Raw genomic sequence first — 17,145 nt, 5'->3', positions numbered from 1 at the left:
CAACCTGCTCATCTAACCTCTCGTCCTTTCCTGAACTGTCCCTTAATCTCTAGAAAGCCTTAATGTCTGTGGTGATTTAAGGCAGTCCACACACACCAGATACACAGACAAACACACATTCTACTGAAAACCCTTCTAGAGCGTCAAGTCCAGACTCCTTCAAGTAGCACTTAAGACTCTCCAGTATCTACTGCTTGCCTTCCAGTTTCATTTCCTTCTCTGAAACCTACCCTTCCTCCTCACCACGATTTTCCAGATACTTTCACACCTTCGTGCTCAGGCAAACTCGGCTCCCTTTGCCTGGAAAAGCCCTCCCTTTGGGCCCATCTGTGAACACTTACTCAGTTTTCAGGACAAAGTTTGAAGGAAGGTTCCTTCCTTCAGGAAACATCCCAGCCTCTTCCAACACCCCCCAGGAAAGAATTGCTCCTTCTTTTGGGGCTATGCCTTCTCTCCCTAGTGAATCGGGAGCCATGAATCTTTAGAGCCTGCATGGGGTCTGGGCCCACACAGTGGAGGCTGAGGGTGGAGCCCTAATCCAACACTTTCCTGGACAAAGGACTGTGGCCATTTTTACATGGTGGTCCTGAGCTAAAATAGCATATGAGTGCAAATGTTTATTGTGTCTCCTATGTGCCAGGCACCGTTTTAAGTGCTTTTTTCCTGTTAAGCTTATTTGTATAAAATATGGTTTTCTCTAATGTTGGTAATTAGGGTGACCTCATGTCTGTATAGTGTAATGTCTTAGGTTTCAGAGGGAGCAACTTAACTTTTAACTGTAGCATCTACAAGAATCAATAAAGGCCATTGTCTCCCGTTGATCTGAGGGTTCCACTTCTATGCTGAGCATCTCTGATTCATTCATCCCAGCGGGACATTTTTTCCTTGTTTTCTTTTTCTTGTAGGCTTAAAAAGATGCTAGTTGAATAATTTGAAGGGTGATTTTATTTATTACATCAATTCCATCCACAGTATGTCTAAAAATTTGAATAAAAGTCAATGGGGGAAAAAAATGATTCAAAATATACAAATGATTCAACATACAGACATTTATTTTAAAAGCAGCTCTCCTGACTGTCTGTTCCTGTCCAGACATTTGAGATGCCTCAAGGAAGAGGACCATTTCTCTAGACAGAGGCTTCACGCTCCCCTCGATTTATTTTTTTTTATTTTTTATTTTTTGCTGTACTTGGGCCTCTCACTGTTGTGGCCTCTCCCGTTGCGGAGCACAGGCTCCGGACGCGCAGGCTCAGCGGCCATAGCTCACGGGCGCAGCCGCTCCGCGGCATGTGGGATCTTCCCGGACTGGGGCACGAACCCATGTCCCCTGCATCGGCAGGCGGACTCTCAACCACTGCACCACCAGGGAAGCCCCTCCCCTCGATTTATGATTCAGGACAGAGCCGAGGTGGCTCCATGCAGAAAGGAGAAAGCAGTAACGGAAACTTCTAGATGCCTAGTGATCACTGGAACGTGCCGGCATTTCCCAAGAGGCAGTCAGTTTCAAGCCACCAAAATGTGCTTCTCGATTCATTAATCTCTTAGTTAGGGTGGGAGTGGAGACCGGGAAATCTGCTCAAGATAAGCATGAAGTGCAATATGACTTTGCCTTCTTAGAAAGAGCCATCATTCATATAAATTGCATCCTTCAACCTTTCAAGGGATTAAATGCTACAAGACAGACAGCATCTGGTTCAAACAGCAGCAAATCAAAGGGGGTAACAATACACCGCGTGGTGAATAACAGGCAGGCTCCTATATCCCTAAGAGGCCAACAGCAGAGGGAAAAAGAAACCTGTGAGAGGCACAGTAAGAAAGGGTACACCTGTAGATGTGTCGGGGAAGATAGTGATGACGGCCCGGCATAATAACGCCTTTCTTCCAAAGTGACCCAAAGCGGCCGGCAGCCGCCCTCCTTCAGGAGCTGGAACACAGCTCTCCTTGACCCAGGGACCAGAAAAGAGAATAGGGGACAGAGACTCTCCCTTCCAAAAGCCACCAGCCCGGGCCATTAATTAACGTGCAGACTCAAATTGGCTTCTTAGAGAGTCTCTTCAGAGAGCAGAGGGAGAGGCTATTTGTCTGGAATTAGATAAAAAGTAGTTGGAGTTGACTTCTTTGTTTCAGCCTCCCTTTTCTCCCCCTCCCCTTCATCTCCATCTCAGGCTCTCATTACTCTCATGACCTCTGCCCTTTGACCCTTCCAAGGAAGGATCAGATGCATGCCATTCACACCTCTGTGTAAAGTTAATCCTCTGGCATTTCCCCAGTATTCTGTCTTAGCCATAACCCCATCTGAAAAGCTCTCCTCTGTTAAAGGAATTTCAGGTTGAGATGAGTGTCTTTTTGGGGGACTGGTAAGAACCAAATTCTGGAAGTTTTGAGTGACACCTGCCTTGAGCATCTCAGGCCACCCTTTTCTGGAACTTTCCATGACCCCCATTGGGAGTATTAATATATTGAAGGGTAGAGTGCCCAGAACTCTCCTATGTGCTTTATTTATATATTAATCTCTTTTAAAGTTAGTTTTAATTTCTATCAAAGTTATACATGCACCTTTTTTTTCAGTGGTTCTCAGACATGGCTGAAATTCAGACTCCTCTGGGAAAATGTTTTAAAATCCTGAAGCCTAGACTTCACTCCAGGCCAGCTAAGTAAAACGCTATTGGAGGTATGGCCCAGGTCCTGGGGATTCTGAAGAGCCCCAAGTGATGCAGCCTGGATGTCAGCCATCAACATAGATTTGAGGGAGATAATCTTACAAGACATATTTAAAACCAGACCAAACCAAACAGCAATATCCCCAAGCCTTTCCTGTCCCCACTTATTTTCCATCCTCCAGAAACAACAAATTCAACTATCTGAGCTGATTCATATTGTCGTTACCCTCATATTTCTAAATTCCATGATTATATTGCTACTTCTTGATTTTTTTGGCTTTAATCATCTATTGACTTCCCACCACGGAAAATATGATTCAGTTCTCCTCCACCACCACCACCTACACCTCCAAAAGTCACACGGCCCGGCCCTCACATCATCCCAATACCGTTATCATTTGGTTACATCGATATTCAGATTATGTCTCTCTTCTCTGTTTCCTGAGTTTTCTCCGTACTCATCATTAATTCAACCCCCAGCTCTTCCCAAAGTGCTCTCCTCGCACTCGGTTGAAATCTCTTGAGGAAATCTCTCTCACTGCCCGGGGACCTCCCATCTGGACCGGCCCCTCTTCGGGCTGCTGCAGAGTGACCCTCCCACCATCAGCCCGGGGATGTCACCCTTTCTCGTGTTGGATCCCTCGTCTTCTTTTTTGTTTTTTTCCTTCTTTTGTGGATTTTATCCTCTGGGAGCTTCTGGGGAGAGAGTACATGGGAGTAAAGGTTTTGAGATCTTGACTGTCTGAAAATTCACTATTCTCTCATGGAGTTTGCCTGGAGATAGAATTTTAGGCTGGAAATAATTTTGCCTCAGAATTTCTAAGGCATTGCTCTGTTGGCTTCTACCTTTCTGGGTTGCTATTGAGAAATCCAGTGCCATCCTGATTCTTGATCATTTAGATGAAACTTTCTCTCTCTCTCTCTCTCTCTGAAAACTTGTTGGATCTTCTCCTTGATCCTAAAGTTCTGAAATTCCATGAGGATGTACTTGGGGCAGCTCTATTGTCATCCACTGTGCCAGGTACTCAGAGAGCCCTTTCAATCAAGAAACACAAGCCCTATAGTCTGAGAAATTGAATTTTTTCATTAATAATTTCCTCCTTCCGTTTACTCTGTTCTCTCTTTTTGGACCTTGTCTTGTTCGAATATTGAACCCCAAGGATTTGCCCTCCAAATTTCTTATATTTTTCTCTACTATTTTCTAATTCTTTGTCTTTTTGTCCTGCGTTCTAGGTGACTTCTTCATTGCTGCTTCCAACTCTTCTGTTAAATTTTTTATCTTCTGTTAAATTTCGAAGGTGTCCCGTTTTCAGGACGTCCCTTGTGTAGTGCATCCTGCTGTTTCAAGAGTGCAATATCTAGTGGAGAAGGGAACCCTCCTACACTGTTGGTGGGAACGTAAATTGGTGCAGCCACTATGGAGAGCAGTATGGAGGTTCCTTTAAAAACTAAAAATAGAGTTACCACATGATCCGCAATCCCACTCCTGGGCGTATATCCAGATAAGACAAAAACTCTAATCGAAATGATACATGCACCCCAGTGTTCATAGCAGCACTATTTACAATAGCCAAGACACGGAAGCAACCTAAATGTCCATCAACAGATGATGAATATATAATGGACTATTATTAAGCCATAAAAAAAAGAATGAAATAATGCCACTTACTAAGTGAAGTAAGTCAGACAGAGAAAGACAAATACCATATGATATCATTTATATGTGGTATCTAAAAAAAGACACAAATGAACTTATTTACATAATTGAAACTGACTCACAGACATAGAAAACAAACTTATGGTTACCAAGGGGAAATGTGGAGGGAGGGATAAATTAGGAGTTTGGGATTAACATATACATGCTACTATATATAAAATAGGTAATCGACAAGGACCTACTGTAAGGCACAGGGGACTATATTCAGTATCTTGTAATAACCTATAATGGAAAAGAATCTGGAAAAGCATAGATATATATGTATAACTGAATAACTTCGCTGTGCACCTGAAACATTGTAAATCAATAAAAAAAAAAAAAAAGAGAATGCAATATCTTATCCCATCAAGGACTTTGGACATTACACAGTGAGGAGGGCAATGTGCGGCCCCGCAGCCCAGATGTAAAACCGCCTCTGGGACTCACCCTGTTACACACCTGGGTGAAGTGAATAGGGGACCATCTCCAAGAGATGGAAGAGAGGTTTCACCAGCATAATATGTGGACAAAATAGTATACAGGCCCAGAAAGACACTGCCTCCTTCTAACCATACGGGAAGTCTCTTGTCCATTACAATTGGCCTTGAGGGTCAGAAAAGAAAGAGTAAATCCTTTTTTGATGGTTTTAGAATAATACAGAAATATTTGTTCTAATTTATAATCCATTTGTTAAGGATGAAAACTACGTAGTGAACTGTATGTCAATAATAATCCCCTTCCTCGGACTTCCCTGGTGGCACAGTGGTTAGGAATCCACCCGCCAATGCAGGGGACATGGGTTCGAGCCCTTGTCTGGGAAGATCCCACACGCCGTGGAGCAACTGAGCCGGGATTGTGCTTAGGTGCTGGAGGTACCGAGTTGGATAAGACACAGTTCCTGTCTCCAAATTGCCTACAATTTGGCTGAGAAGACAGATATAAACCAAAAAAGAAGCGGTTTTCTATCATCATATATGAACATATGCCTTGAAAGACCAACAGACGGCGTTAATTAATTCCACCTGGAGAAGAAAGGCAGGGAAGTTTTCAAAGGCGAAAACCAAATCATCTTTATTGTTTTTTTTTTTAAATAACAGTAATACATTGTTTCAAGAAAACTCAAACAAAATACGATTCATGGAAAGTGAAGAATCACCATAAGTACCTTCCCATCAAGAGATGAGTGCTACTAATTTGACGTTTATTGGGAGATGACATTTGATCTATGTTTTAAAGGACCAGCGGAGGTTTGCCTGACATGAAAGGTGGCAGAAGTTGGAAGGAGAGTTCAAGGCAAAGGAGACCTGCAAAAAGGGGGGAGCTGGAAGGGTACCGCATGTTTGGGGCACAAGTGAGGGTAAATTGTGATGAAATGGCAGGAAATAAAGCAGGAGAGCAAAGCAGCTATCAGAACAGAAGGTTATACCATGCTGAGGATTTTGGACTGCATTCTACAGAAATTGGGGAACCATGGAAGTAGTTTAAGTTGGGAAGTAGTTGAAGTCTGCATTTAATATACCAGTCAGTGGCATTGTGGGACAAGGCAAGACCAGTCAGAGAGACCAGTAAGGAAATCTAGGTGAAAATGGTGAGCTTGAACTAAGGCAGTAGAGTGAAGATAGAAAGGGAGGGGTAGATTTGATAGACTTTAGGAAGGTGGTATTAATAAGAAACAAATTAACTGGAGGTAAAGATAAAGGAATAGAGGAGTCTAGGATGGCTCTTTGATTTCTGGTTGAATAACTAACTGAGCAACTACTTATACTACTAACAAAGAGAAAAAAAATGCAGGGGGAAGGGCATGATAGGGTTAGGGGATTAAGACGTCCAAACTATTATATATAAAATAAGCTACAAGTGTATATCAAACAACATAGGGAATATAACCATTATTTTGTAATAACTATAAACAGAGTATAACCTTTAAAAATTGTGAATCACTATGTTGTACACCTGTAACTTATACTATGTTGTATACCTGTAACTTATTGCACATCAACTATCTCTCAATAAAAAATACAGGAAAAGGAACAGGTTTGGGGGAGAGGATAATGCCTAGAAGATGTCTCAGGGAAGCTACCCAGAAAGTATTGAATATATGAGTCTGGCAATGTTGAGATCCCAGTCGTCAACCCCAGGCAACTCCCAGGACAAGAACTGGCCAAGGGAGGTTCAGCTGGACCAGAAGACATGTTTACCTGGTAGAGCAGAAAGCAGTGAGAGAGCACTGTTAGTACCAGAGGAATATTATTAAGTGTTTGATCCAAGCTGTGAATGAGAAACCATAATAGGAAATAAGTCCAAGGTCAGGAAGTTAGGGGATGAGACACAGCATTGGAGGCAGAGTATGAATTTATAAAGGCAGGGTACAGGATGTGGGCTGCAAGAGAGACAAATAGGACAGGTCCTTTTTAAATTATTGGTTCTGACTTAGGAGCTGAGAGCCCACCTCCTGGCTGACAGTGCCCTTCCCGGGTCCAGGAATGGCCTGGCCACAGTGTGTTCAGGTTTGCCCAGTGGAAACTCCAAGCCAGTCTGAGATAGGAGGGTCCTTGGAGATACCCTCTCTCTGGTTCTCTCTCCTCCTCTACACCAGTGCTCAAGCTGGCTTCAGTTCCGGCTTGCAAGATGAAAGTAGGGAAGCTAGAGACAGAAGGTGAAGGGATACGATTTCTGGTTCATGGGAAAGACCTAAGAAATGGAACTGGGGTTTGTATTAGAGTCTTACCCCATTATCACAGGATGCTGGTTCCCCTTGAGGTGGTGTCTCCAGGCTTCGAGGGCAACGATTTCTCACTTCCAAACCAAATGGATGGCCTCAATCAGTACCTGCTTGGTTCTAAATCTTCACCAGAGCCTTCTTTTTATTTCCCAGAGAAGTGGTCATACTTGCTGTATGCTTGATTTAGATGGGCCAGGATTGGGGCAGATGTAGAAAAGCCCTTAAAAGAACCTCACTGCAGCAGAAGTCCAGACAAAGTCTCCTCCTCCTCAGTTGGACTGTATTAATACTGCAAGGGCCTCAGAAGAGTCCAGCCAGTGGGCTCCTATAGGACCAGGTCCCATAAGAATAAAATGTGAACACTCCCGTTTTTATGTCCCAGGGTGTAAAGAGGTTCTACTCACTAGACCAAAGGACTTCGATCAGAGTAAGTACGAACTGAAGAGGATTATTAAGGCTTTGACTCTTTAAAATGCCCCAGGTGAATCAGAAATGCAGGATTCCTCCCCACCCACCCTCTGAGATATTTAATCAGGTGGAAGATATCCAGAAAAATCCAAGCGCCTGTAGGAAAACAGACTGGTCTGCAGCGCCATCTGTTGTTTGTAGTCTGATGCCCTGGTTTCAGTGGGCTGACAGCGCCCCACCCTCACCCCCAGCATTGAGAGCCTCACCAGCATCTCCTCCCGCGCTGGCTCCTGCGTCGACAGCTGTGTTGGCCAAACCAAGGCGAGAAAACACCTTCCCAGATGTCCTGGACCGCACCCCGACTCAGGTCTGCAGTTGGGACCCCTCACCTTTCCTCTCCTTCTCATCCCACCCCACCAACACAACCCATACCCCAAAGTGGAGATAGATAAGAATAAAGAGAGGGATGGAGGCGGGGAAAGGAGGGAAAGAGGGAAGAAATATGTTCTTTACTTCAGAGGAAAGAAAAGGAGTTAAGAGAGTTCCCACCTGAAGGCTCCTGTTTCTCTGGGTGGATTAGAAGGACTGATATGATGAAAGGCCAAAGCAGTGAGGGCACTGAACCCTTGGGGAGGGTGAAATGGAACTGACAATGAGGGGGTCTAGTTGCAGGGGAGGGTTGGAGGAGCAGGGGAGTGAACCTAGGGGACCACTGATAACCTGTAAGAACAGGAAGTGAATGAGGACGGGATAATGTGATGCAGCTGAAAAGCACATTCACTGGGAGTAGAAAACTGGGTAGGGAAGCAGGTGTGGTGGGCTGAACAATGCCCCCACCCCCCCCAAAAGATATCCATGACCCAATCCCTACTCTAGGACCTGTGATTGTTACCTTATATGGCTAAAAAAAAAAAAAACCTTTGCTGATGTGATTCAGTTAAGGATCTTGAGATGGAGAGATTATGCTGAGTTATCCAGGTAGGCTGTAAATGCAATCACAAGGGCCCTTACAAAGGGATGTCTGACACACAGAAGAGGAGAAGGCAGAGACTGAAGTGAGGTGGCCACAAGCCAAGGACCGTGTGCAGCCACCAGAAGCTGAAAGAGGCAAGAATTCTCCCCTAGAGCCTCCAGAGGGAGGAAGGTAAGGCCCTGCCAACACCCTGATTTCAGCGCAGTAATACTGCTTTTGGACTTCTAGCCTCTGGAACTGTGAGACAATAAATTTCTGTGGTTTTAAACCACCAAGTTTGCAGTGATTTTTTACAGCAGCCTCAGGAAACTAATACAGCTGGTTACGCAGATAAGATCACAGAGTCGTACATCACGAGAGGACAGTTGTTTGGGGTGAGAAAGAAAACCAACTTGTAGCCATGTTATTGCTAAAGCAGAGTGAAGTGAAGTGAAATTGAAATAATCTTCACAAGCACTTACCCGGTGCTCAGCATCTGAAGTGAATTATTTCATTCAATTCTTACAGCCATTTCTTAAGGTAGGTTTCTTATCTCATCTTCTTTTGTAGGTGAGGAGATTGAAGTGCAGAGTGATTAGGAACATGCCGACGGTGGAAATGGAACTTTGAGGTCCCATATATCCATCTCCGAAGTTGGGGTTCTATTCGCAACACCCAGCAAAGCTGAGGCTTGGGTGATTACTAGGTTCCCAGTACAGACACTGAAGGGGATGACAGAAGTTGGAGAGGAGAGGAAAACTAAAGTGTCTTTAATATATGCTCAACCCCTCCCCTGAATCTGAGATGCACATGTGCTTTGAAAGCCTGGGAGGGGAGTATTGGGCCCTTCGCTTGAGAGGGTTTCAGGGACAATGGCATCATCAGGGCAAAGCCAGCCCAGTTAGGACAAGAAAGCAGAGTGGGCACATTCCAGAAAAGCCTGAGGATGAAGGGAACTTCCTTGGCTGTGAAACTGGTAATTACACAAGGCACAGTGAGAGGCATCAGGAAGGGAACCTTAGAGACCATCCGGTGGCTGTAGGGTAGCATAGAAACCCTCTCGTACAAACACTGAGAAAATTCTTATAAAATAAAACTCTTAAAATGCGTGACAACGACAACAATAAAATAACCCGATTAAACAACGCGCAGAGGACTTCAATAGACATTTCTCCAAAGAAAATATACAAATGGCCAAAGCACATGAAAAGATGCTCAACTGGTCATTAGGGAAATGGAAACCCAAACCGCAATGAGATACCACTTCTTACCCATTAGGAGGGCTGCTATAAAAACGAAACAGAAAAATAGAAAATAGCAAGTGTTAGCTGGGATGCGGAGAAATTGGAACCCTTGTGCACGGTTGGTGGGAATGTAAAACGGTGCAGCTGCCATGGAGAATGATATGGCAGTTCCTCAAAAACTTAGAAATAGAGCTACCATAGGATCAGCAGTTCCTCTTCCAGGTCCATGTCCAAAAGAATTGAAAACAGGGTGTTGAAGAGATATTTGCACACCCACATTCCTAGCAGCATTATTCACAATAATCAAAAGGTGGAGGCCACCCAAGTGTCCATCCAGGGATGAATGGGTAAACGAAATGTGCTGTATGCATGCAGCAGAGTATTATTCAGCCTTAAAAAAAGAAGGCAGTTCTAACGCATACTACAACATAGGTGAACTTTGAAGACATAAGGCTAAGTGAAATATGCCCGTCACAGAAGGACAGATTGTATGATTCCACTTATAGGAGACAAATTCCTAGAGACAGAGAGTAGAATGGTGGGTACCAGGGGCTGGGGAAGGGGCATACGGGGAGCTCTATTGTCTCATGGGTACAAAATGTCAGTTTTGTAAGATGAAAAGAGTTCTGTGGATGGGTGGTGGTGATGGTTACGCAACACCATGAACTGGTTAAGATGGTACATTTTATGCTATGTGTATTTAATCATGATTTTTAAAAATAAATAAAGCAAAAAAATTAAAAAAATAAAAAAATAAAAAAAATAAATAAAGCATGGACAAACTTAATAGGTAGAACAGGGAATTGTCAGAGTCCAAAGTGAAGAGAAAACCGAAAGCTGGAACAGCAGGCTCTGGAACGTATGCTGCAGTGGTCATGGGGAGATGATCTGACCCAGAAATGGCTGTGGACTTGGATTTTAACACCCACGCAGGGACGGGAGATGAGTTCTCAAGTCTGGGTGAAACGAGGGGTTGGAACTGAGTCCCCTACGTAAAGCCCAGATGCTCTCAGAGAAGCCAAACATCAACCCAGAAAGACATCAAAGGAAGCTCATCTCTGCCCTGACTCTAAATGGGGAAAAATAGTCCCCTGTGAAAATTCACAACCCCAGTCATGTGCCTGGCGCAAGTTCAGAGTCCAAATATCTACTACCTGCACCACAAGAAAAGCCCAAGCCAAGAAATGAACATAAAATTGGTCTTTCACCAGTGATACCCCTAGGATACCTGACAGGAGCAAATATAAAACCACTCTGAAATTAAACTTCAACACTCCAGGCCACAGAGAATTCCCACAGGAGAAGAAAGCTCTGCTTGCAATAAAAAATTATAAAAACAGAAGGAAATAATCTACCATGTGTAAGAGTCAGCCGTCAAAAATAAACAGCAGAATTAAACGCTGCAAAACTTTCGATAGTAGATAAACTACTAAATAGAGACAATAAAATTAGTGTTTTTATATGATTTTATAAATCAAAGAAGGACATTCCTAAGAATAGTATAAGACACTATTTTTTAAAAATAGACCTGAGGGCTTCCCTGGTGGTGCAGTGGTTGAGAGTCTTCCTGCCGATGCAGGGGACATGGGTTTGTGCCCCGGTCTGGGAAGATCCCACATGCTGCGGAGTGGCTAGGCCCGTGGGCCATGGCCGCTGAGCCTGTGCTCTGCAACGGGAGAGGCCACAACAGTGAGAGGCCTGCATACCACAAAAAAAAAAAAAAAAAAAGATCTGAAATGAGACAGAGGGAACTTTTAGAAATGAAAAATATGGTTACTGAAACTAAAAGTGCAAGGGGTGCTTGAATATCAGAATAGACACACACAAGAGAGAATTAGTGAAATGGAGGAGAGATCTGCAGAAATATTTCAGAATGCTCCACAGAGAGACAAAGAGATTAAATACATAGAAAAAAACAGGTGAAAAGACAAGGATGAATGAAAAGAGTCAACATATGTCTCCTAGGAGTACAGAAAAAGATAATAGAAAGAAGAAATGATATTCAAAATTTAATATCTGGATTCAAAAACTGGCCTTGTCAATTACTATCTTACCTTGGGCAAATAAATTGACCTCTCTGTGACCCAATTTCCTTGACTATAAAATGGATATAGGACTCTGTTGTGAGAAATAAGATAACATATGTAAAGCAGAGCACCTAAGAAACGTACAATATATGCGGCTATCATTGTTATTAATGAGAATTATTCCAGATTGGTAAAAGACTCAAACCACTGTTTAAAGAATCACATCAATCTCCTGTGATAAACCATAATGGAAAATAATATAAAAAAGAATGTATATACATGTATAACTGAGTCACTTTGCTGTACAGCAGAAATTAACACATCGTAAACCAACTATAGTCCAATTTTTAAAAAATCAATAGCTTAGACTTCAAATTTTTAAAAAATTTAAATAAAGAATCACGTGGAGGATAAATAAAAATAAATCCATACCTAGATACATTATATTAAACTGCAGAACATCAACGACAAAGAGAAAAACCTTAAAAGCAACCAGAAAGGAAAGACGTATTTCTTACAAAGTGACAATAACTAGACTCACAGTGAGAATCCTTCTCAACGGCAACAAAAGAGGCCAAAAGAGAAAGGAAAATGTCTTCAACTCACGCAGGGCAAAAACAATCAACTTAAATTCAATACCCAGATAAACTGCCATTGAGGGTGAAATAAAGGTACTTTTCCAATTAAAATGGGACTTATTAATTTTTTTTACCACTCACAAACCCTCACCCAAAGAACCACTAAAGGATGTACTTCAAGAAAGAAATTGTGGAATTCCCTGGTGGTCCAGTGGCTAGGACCCCACACTCTAACTGCCGGGCCTGGGTTCGATCCCTGGTCAGGCAACTAAGATCCTACAAGCTGCGTGGCAAAAAAAAAAAAAAAAAAAAGAAGGAAACTGATTCCAGAGGGAAGACATGGTGTGGAAGAAGCAGTTGTGAGAAAAGAGGAGGATCTTGTTGGGGTACGGGTTGGGGGTGGGAGAAGATTCAAGGAAAAGGGTCTGCCGGAGAGGAAAGGGGGCCAAAGGAGTTGAAGCTCTGATGACCATCACAAGTCAGAGAGGAGGCTGCAGTGAGGATTAAGGAATCGTGGACAAGAGAAGAGAATGAGATGGACAAGCTTTGTGCCGCTGATGAGAACCTTGGTGAAGGGACATAGGTCCCCTCCCAGGGGTTTGGAAGGAACCGAGTGGCTCTCTGGACCTCAATTTCCTCGTCTGTAGTGGGGGGTTGGAGTTAACGATCTCCAGTGTCCCTCCCAGCTCTGATGTTCCACAGCATTGGATAAAGTGAGGGACATGGGAGCCTCTTGAGAATAGCTGGGCTAAGTGTATGGAGACTTTGAAAGGTGAGCTCAACCCATTTCTGAAAGCAAGGCGACAACCGACGTCGGACTAAAGTCCCAATGAAAAGGGAAAAAGAGGTGCATTGAGATGACCAGAGCAGAGGATGGGCCTGAGCCTGGCCCAGACAAAAATGCAAGAGGTACAGTTAGGACAGGGGAAGTCCTCAAAAGCCACATCCTGACTTCCAAACTGCTTTCCAAAGGCTCTCAGTTTGACAGAAATTCAAACATGTCTTGTCTCAGGCACTTTTCCCTTTAATTTTCAAACTGATGTATATTTTGAGGGAAACTTAATCCATGTGGCTCTGAATCATGTACAACAAACTTCTCTAAGAGACACTTGATGCTGGGAGCTTTTCCAGAACTTGGAACAGCTCATTACATGATGCTCTTTTTTAACTGATTCTGTTTCCAGACTCTCTCTAGCCCTCCACCCAAGGTCCAAGATTTCGGTCAGATGCTAGGAACCTGCTGGATCAGGGCTCTGCACTTTTCTTCCTCTTCTTCCTTGGCGGTCAAAGGGAACGCATCCAAGCCATGGGGGCGTAGGGCTTGGCTCTGTCAAAGAAACAGTGTGGTCCTTGATGCTCGCACGAACAGGGCCTGAATTGGCTTCTCCGGCACAGTGGCTGCATTTGAGGCAGGGCTGGCAAACAGAACTCCAGTTTCCAAGCCATGTTTCCTTAGGTTTCAATAAGGGCTCCACCCACTCTTGTTAAACAGTGCAAACTCCACATGCTGGTGGTTCCTACCCTTCTGCTAACCAGAGCCTGGTCCCACAATCTCCGGGAGAGGAAGGCATTCGGCCAGGATGGGCTGCACAGTATCTTCCTTTAATCGTCCTCAAGATCCGCTGACTCACTGTGCGTGGTCCCAGCTGACCCCGACGCTTCAGCGGTCCTGTGGTGTACCTCACTTCCAGGAATCCTACACAGCCCGGGGCCGAGAGCCTTGTCACGTCTTTACCCACAGACTGGTTCCAAGATGTAGCATCAAAGCACTGGAAAGAATCCAGCCTGTGACTTTGGACCCCGCAATTTCCACATTTGCTTTACAACCGGTAATGATATGGGTGTCCCTTTAAAGCACATCCCTCATACTTTTCACGTTCTTACCCATTTAATTTTTTAGCTGACCTTGAGCCGGGCTGCACAAACCAATCCAATGGAAGAGTCAAATCTTGCCACTTAAAAAGGGTCATGGGAGCCGAAAACTACCTCGGGGCTGGTTTTCTACATTGTTTTCTTTTTTTCTTGTTTAGGGTTGGAGTTACTCAAAGTAACTGCTTATGTGGCATAATCTTAAGGGTGATTTTCCTTCAATAATATCAGTGACATCTGTTATTCCATTATGAACTGTTATTAGCCATCCTGTCTGTGTCAAGATTGTTGGAGGAGAAAAACAGGGGAATTTGGAATATGCTTGTAAAATGCGTATACTCTTAAAAATGAAGGCGCATTGAGTCCAAAACAGCTTGATGTAAATGAGTTAATTAGAGCACGAAGCCCAGCGAGACAATGTGGTTTAGCAGAAAGAACGCTGGGCTTGGAGTCCAAAGAAATAGGGATTGAATTCTGGCTCTGCCGTCTTTCTCTGCCTTAATTTCCTCGTCTGTAAATGGGCGATAGCCATCCCTGTCTCTTTATAAAGGTGTGATCAAGATCTAAGAGAGAGAGAGAGAGAGAGAGTGTGTGTGTCCATGAACATACTCTCTGTAATGACTGTGAATGTCGGCACATCACCAGGGCGGGGACCACAGGAAAGGATGGAGGAAGGAGGATGGGGCTCCAGGATTTGCTACCAGCTGGTGCAGTACAGGGTCCTAATGAACCCCCCGGGGGCTAGTCTCTGAGCGTGCCGGCTTACCGCTGGACCAGGCTTCCCCATGGTGATGCTCAGAACTGAAAAAGGACTGGGGTTCCACTCCAGCTCACCCCAGAGCCTATCTGAGTTAGCCCGTCAGCCCTGGTGCCCTCCCTCGCCGGATGAGGGTCTGCCCTCCGCCCTGACCTGTCAGTGGAAGGCTTGGAGAGCAGCCTGGACCACTGGAAGCCCCCGGTGGCATTTTAATGAAGACTGTTGTACCTCAGGTGTAACTTTTACTGACTCCTGGGGAAACCTGCTCACCTCTGCTTGGGGCACATTTACTCTGGCTTCATAAAAAATTGTTTATAAGGCCAGGCTCAAATAAAGTTAGAATAGCACCGCAGAGCGGTGGGGATGGCTTATGAAAGACTCCAGCCCGTTACACAAGCAGATTCCCTTGTAGCCCCTGGGTCTGGAGGCTGGTGGATCGCTCCCAAGAGTTCTTTTTCTATTCATTTTGGCAGATTTCCCCCCCGAAAGCAGGCCTCTGGAGCTGCCAGACCAGGGTAACGGGGAGAAACGTGGAGCTGGCATGTGAGCCTCAGCAGCAGGGCCAGGGGAGTTGTTTCACCTCCAGGTTTGGAAATGTAGCCTGACTTTTGGGCAGGAGCCTAACTGACTCTACCGGTGGCGGCCAGCACTGTGGTGGAGACCCCTGGGACCAGGGTACCAGCCCCGAAGGCACACACACTTCCTTTAATTAACAGGAGCACGATGCCAACAGACACACCAGCATCTGGGAAGTGAGGGCGGCTAAATGGGAAACCTCTTGACTGCCTCGGGGAGCGGCCTGCCTGCCAGGATTGTCCCCTGTTCCTGTTTCCTCACAAAAAAGCCCCTGTGTTTCCTGAGAGGCCTGCCCAGGTGGTGGCAGAGCCCCAGCCTGGCTGCACTGCCTGGGCTTGTCTGCCCGCCTCCCTGGCGGGGATGTTTTCCTTGAGTAGCTGGTTTGAAGCATTTAGAAAAGCCAAGAGCCCTCCCCAGGGTTGTCCCGGCCTTAAACGGTCATCTTCTGCCAATCTCATCCACTCATTTGGCATTTCAGCACTTTGGTTTTTTCTGACCAGCTGCATCTCCTTCTCTCTCCAGGCGTCCCACAGTCGCCACCTCCCCTCACCCCATGCAGGGTGCGACGTTGTCTCCACACCCGTGAAGCTGGTCCAGGCAAAGGGGGTGACACAGCCCGTGGCTTTCCTCGCTGACAAGGTCAGGGCCTTTCATTTCCAGAGTAGTCTTTTCAATGCTCTGTGAGTCTCTTTTGATTATTGGGCATTGCCAGCCTGGCCGAGAGACAGTGATTCATTCAACAGGCATATATATCCAGTGTCTGATGTGTGCCAGGCACTGTGCTGGGTGCGGAGGATTCCAGGCACCTGAGGTGGGACTCCGCCCCAGGTAAGGGGCCAGAGGCAGGAACTGAAGCAACAGCACACTGCAAGGGGCTCCGATAGGTACATCCAAGAGGCTATGGGCACACAGGAGAAGGACCATCCTGGCTGTGCACAGACCATCTGAACCAGATTCAGACTTGTTACAAATGTAGATTCCCAGAACTTCCAAATCATAATCTCAGGGAGATTATTTTAATGAAGAAGATGTATTTTAATGAGTTTCTCAGTTGATTCTTATTCACACTAAACTTTCAGAACCACTGACCAATTTAAAAGCCACTGGCCAAGGGGTAGTTAGGAAGAGTGATGACATTTGGGTTTTTTGTTTTTTTTTTAAGGAATAGTCTTTATTTAAATTTTGATTTTCCTTGAAAGAAATCCTCAAAAGATACTTTATCATTATGTCCTTTATATACAGAGAGGATCCCACTTTCATGGGGCAGTAAGACTCGCGTGGCCCTTTTTATCTTAATTATTTTTATTATTATTATTATTTTTGTGTGTGTGGTACGCGGGCCTCTCACTGCTGTGGCCCCTCCCGTTGCGGAGCACAGGCTCCGGACGCGCAGGCTCAGCGGCCATGGCTCACGGGCCCAGCCACTCCGCGGCAGGCGGACTCTCAGGGGCCTCCCGGGTGGCGCAGTGGTTGAGAGTCCGCCTGCCGATGCAGGGGACGCGGGTTCGTGCCCCGGTCCGGGAAGATCCCACGTGCCGCGGAGTGGCTGGGCCCGTGAGCCATGGCCGCTGAGCCTGCGCGTCCGGAGCCTGTGCTCTGCAACGGGAGAGGCCACAGCAGTGAGAGGCCCGCGTACCGCAAAAAAAAAAAAAAAAA

This window comes from Tursiops truncatus, chromosome 21 (genome assembly GCF_011762595.2).
Source record: "Tursiops truncatus isolate mTurTru1 chromosome 21, mTurTru1.mat.Y, whole genome shotgun sequence".
Lineage (NCBI taxonomy): Eukaryota > Metazoa > Chordata > Mammalia > Artiodactyla > Delphinidae > Tursiops > Tursiops truncatus.
This window is presented reverse-complemented; position numbering follows the sequence as displayed.